Source organism: Echinops telfairi, unplaced genomic scaffold (assembly GCF_000313985.2).
Source record: "Echinops telfairi isolate 266 unplaced genomic scaffold, ASM31398v2 ScPeMD7_9;HRSCAF=40, whole genome shotgun sequence".
NCBI lineage: Eukaryota > Metazoa > Chordata > Mammalia > Afrosoricida > Tenrecidae > Echinops > Echinops telfairi.
The window spans coordinates 43122959-43127639 of NW_022103906.1; the positions used below are offsets into that span (position 1 = coordinate 43122959).

At 37.3% G+C, this 4681-nt stretch overlaps 1 protein-coding gene across 3 annotated transcripts in view; it reads right to left on the reverse strand.

The window, feature by feature from the left end:
• Positions 1-4681, reverse strand: part of WRN (WRN RecQ like helicase) — a 164628-nt gene that overhangs the window by 123014 nt on the left and 36933 nt on the right. The gene's annotated exons all lie outside the window — the stretch shown is intronic.

The following is a 4681-nucleotide window of genomic DNA, read 5'->3' on the forward strand; positions in this document are numbered from 1 at the left end:
AAAAGACAAAAATGTAAATAGCGTTATACACACACTCCTACAATAATGGTGATCAACAAGTAGATGCATAGATAGACTCATCGAATGAATAAGTACAGATGGGAGAGAGTAGAATATTCAAAAAAACATTTAGTTATAACAGAGAATATCTGTAGATACGTATTAGCGTTGGCTAATGAACGTGGTAGAGGACACAGGGGATCCAAGTTACGAAAACTTAACTAAATACCTGAAGCGAATGAATGAGCTGCTGGACCTGGAGGCTCAGGACCATATTCTCAAGGGAATACCAAGGTCAACTGGCACAGCACAGTTCACAAAGACAATGCTTTGGTGAGTGCCTATCTAAGACACAATTATCAGTCTCTTCCTATTCTGAGGAGTGAACAATAACGACAATCAAAAAGACAGAAATAATTACTCCAGTGGACTAATGAGCAGCACAAACATCAGTCATTATGACTTTGATACCAAAGGAACCAGATGGTACGTGGCTACCAACTGCTTTGAAAGGGATCGCATCACAAGATATTGGAGAAAGTTAGAGAAAAAACGGAGAATGAAACTCAAAATCATAAAAAAAGACCACTAGTCAGATAGAGATGAGTGGATCCCACAAGACTATGGCCCACTGTCACCCTGCAGGTCTGGAAATGAACTAATTCCAATAGCCCAACTTTCAGTCCAAAAATGAATCGATCTATATAAGGAGAAAAATAAAATTATCGAGGTATGCACACCTTAGAATAATCAAATATTGAAGATAAAAATAGCAGCATTTACCCAAGGAAAAAGTTCAGCAGGATTAGAACAGGAGAAGGAACAGAAACAGAAAACACTGGGAAGAAGTAAAATAAGTGACGTTACATTAAAAAGTTTCAGTCAATAAATGAAACAAAATATGTATAAATTGTTGAATAGAAAACTGATGACCTGAAAAAAAAAACCAACTGATGACCTGCTTCACCCAAGTCACAATAAAAGTTAAAATATTTTTTAAGACTGAAATGAATAGAAGATTCATTCTGAGTATAGCTTTGACAATAAAGCTACAGTAGAACTTAAAACAGCAAGATCATATAATCAGAGATTACAACTAAATATATATTAATATGTTTCAAGAACATTTCTAGGATTCCATATTAAATCTAGTTATCTCAAATCACTTGTCATTCAAAATGATACTGTTACACATATTGTTTGGAACAGAAAAAAGTCACATCAATAGAAATCGGTAACAAGTGGGAAAATATGGAGAAATATATGAACAACTATAAATTGAATTTCTTAACTAATTAATTATACCTAGTAATATGTAACTCACTGCCATTGAGTCAATTCTGACTCAGTCCATCGGACATAGTAAAACTGATCCTTAGGATTTCCCAAACTGTTAAATTTTTATGGGAGCAGAAAACCTGGTGGGCTGACATTGAGGTCAGCAGCCTAACACTGAATCCATTACACCAACACTTTTATATAGCTATGTCTGGACCTAGTCAATGAAATGGAAAAACAACTGTTAGACTGTAAAACTCTCTTATCAAGTAGGGCTGACTAAAGTAATATTTAAGTACTTCTTAAAAGCATAATTTAGACAAAGAAGAGGGAGAATAAGCAAACCCTACCAGCACGCTGGTTACAGTGCTAGGCTGCTAACCACATGGTAGGCAGTTCTGACCGAGAACTGACAGGGAGAGTTCTGACAGAGTCCAGGCCCGAGAAATCAATACCAGCTACTAGCACACGCCTCACCAAAGAGAAGCAGTTTCAGGCATCATATTAGGTGTAAGTTAATTAAAAGTTTGACCAGTATGACACTCATATGATGTTACAAATATCAAAATTGCCCTTGGCAGAAAAAAAGATTCCCCTCCCCTGACATAGGAGAAAGATGTGGCAGTCTGCTTCTGTAAAGATGTACAACTCTGGAAGCCCCGTGGGGCAGTTGCACTCTGTCCTATGTAGGATTCCTCCAGTCAGAATCAACTCAAAGGCAGTAGAGTGTTTGGGGGTTTTGTTTAGAGGGAGGATGATAACCAGAGGCCTATCTGCTTTATTAATTCTTTAATTAGTACTTTGGTTTAGCTCTTCTAAAATTTCTGTACTTAAAACCATTACTTAATATAATCCTGGTATGCCTTTTAAAGTTTTATATCTGATGACTCAAAGATTTGCTCTTTCATTGGAAAAGTATAGAGTTGTTTTATGAGTTATTTCCTCATTGAAATTAGCACCATTACCAGCTTTCCAAAGTTAGACTAAAGCTTAACTTGACAAAGTATATATCAATACAAACAAAATTATAAGCAAAATTTAAGACTCGCTACACTCAAAATTCTTCAGATCTTACTAAAAATACATAGCTTTAAATATGGCTATTTAACTATAGGACCTGCTTATATAAATATTTCAGTAATGACAAATAACTGAGCTAATTAGTAAAATTGTGCAGGGGATGCTGGAAGCATATAATCATAAACAGTGGCACAAATCAATTGGCAAAGACTGTAAGCCAGGGGTCCTCAAACTATGGCCTGAGGGCCACATATAGCCCGCGGAGGACATTGATCCGGCCCACCAGGTGTTTTTGCCCTGTTTTGTTTCTTTACTTTAAAATAAGATATGTGCAGTGTGCATAGGAATTTGTTCATAGTATTTTTTTAAACTATAGTCTGGTCCTCCAACGGTCTGAGGGACAGTGAACTGGCCCCCTGTTTAAAAAGTTTGAGGACCCCTGCTGTAAGCCCTCATTTACCCCGCATTAGCATCAAAGAATGATGTGTTCCTATCAGATAACTAATATTCACTCTGATAAATAAAAAAAGCCTGGCCTGACTTCTCCAATAAGGCATACTATTGGTTCTTTCTTAGGATGGATATTATGCCTCTTAGCAGACTGCTGACAACTTCAGCACTAGCAGAATGCCAAATGCAGAGGGAAGTACAATAGATATATAATGCGTTGAAATCAATCACTAAGTTGTATGAGCCTCTGAGTAACACAAGCAATTAAGCACTCAACTACTAGCTGAAAGGTTGAAGGTTCAAACTCAACTCAGAAGAACCTCAAAAGAGAAGCCATTCCCAAAAGGTCACACAGCCTTGAAAACCCAGCAAAATAGTTTTAATCTGACCAACCTCAATCTCCATGAACAGGAATCAACTTAACAGCCACTAACAAATGTATGCAGCCCTAAGAACATATGATTATCATCGGGGTCCACCGTGCCATAAAACTGTTGTCCGTCTATAACAAACCTTAAAAGTGCTATACTATATAAATATCTCATTGCTAATTTTTAATTTTGTGTGCTCTTTCACATATAGTCATTTCCTGCTGATGTAGCACGTACACAGTTCTTCCTTCATATCTAGTTTCCATTTATAGTCCACTTTGAAAACCCAAAACCAAATATCTGTAGATGCCAAACTAGCTATAAAACACACACACACACACACACACACACACACAAAAGCTTTGGCTATGGACTCAAGGACATCTCTGGGAATTACAGTCAATGAGCTTGAGAACACTGGTTATGGCAAATATCTGACGGCTCAGAAGCATTTTTTGTTACCTTCTGATAACTCATGTTTAATTACATAAGCTAAGTTCTTATTTTGATACTAAAACTTGTTAAGATTCACCTTTACTAAAAATAATTTAGAATGAGGTAGCTTCAAAAATTCATATAGTAATTCCATTATCTTGTAATATTAGTCTTCCACAAAAAAATGAAGCCCCCTTGTATGTCCCATTCTCAAATTTTAAGAAAAGGTATTGAGCTTTGATACTACAGGCAAAATAAAATTTTATATATTTTACATTTTGTAGGAATTTTAATTGGTTGGAAAGAATCTAAAATATAAATAAAAATCACCCAAGAGTTACCTCCTCCTCACAACCGATTTGGATGGTAGGACTAGATCAAGGGCAATGTAACTGAGAGGAATTGCTGAAACCTAAATGAATGCTGAGCATGATAGTGGGACAAGAGGAAAGTAAAAGGAAATAGAGGAAAGAGCTAGAATGCAAAGTGCATTTATAGAGGTCTAAATATAGGCATGTACATATGTAAATATACTTATATATGAGGATGGGGAAATAGATCTATGTACATATATTTATAGGTTTAGTATTAAGGTAGCAGATGGATATTGGGCCTCCACTCAAGTACTCCCTCAAAGCAAGAATACTTTGTTCTATTAAACTGGTATTGCATGATGCCCACCTTCCCCACAATCACTGAAGATAAATGGGTGCATAAACAAATGTGGTGAATGAAGAAGGCTGATGGTGCCTGACTATCAAAAGATACAGCATCCGGGGTCTTAAAGGCTTGAAGGTAAACTAGCGGCCATCTCACTCAGAAGCAACAAAGCCCACATGAAAGAAGCACACCAGCCTATTTGATCACGGGGTGTCAAAGGGATCAGGAATCAGGCATCAAAGAACAAAAAATCATATCATTGTGAATGAGTTGGAGTCCGGAGTGGGGAACCAAAGGCCATCTGTAGGCCACCGGACATCCCCTGGTGGAAGGGTCACGGGGAGGAGACGAGCCAGTCAGGGTGCAGTATAGCAACGATGAAACATACAACTTTCCTCTAGTTCCTAAATGCTTCCTCCCTCCCCACTATCATGATCCCAATTCTACCTTACAAATCTGGCTACACC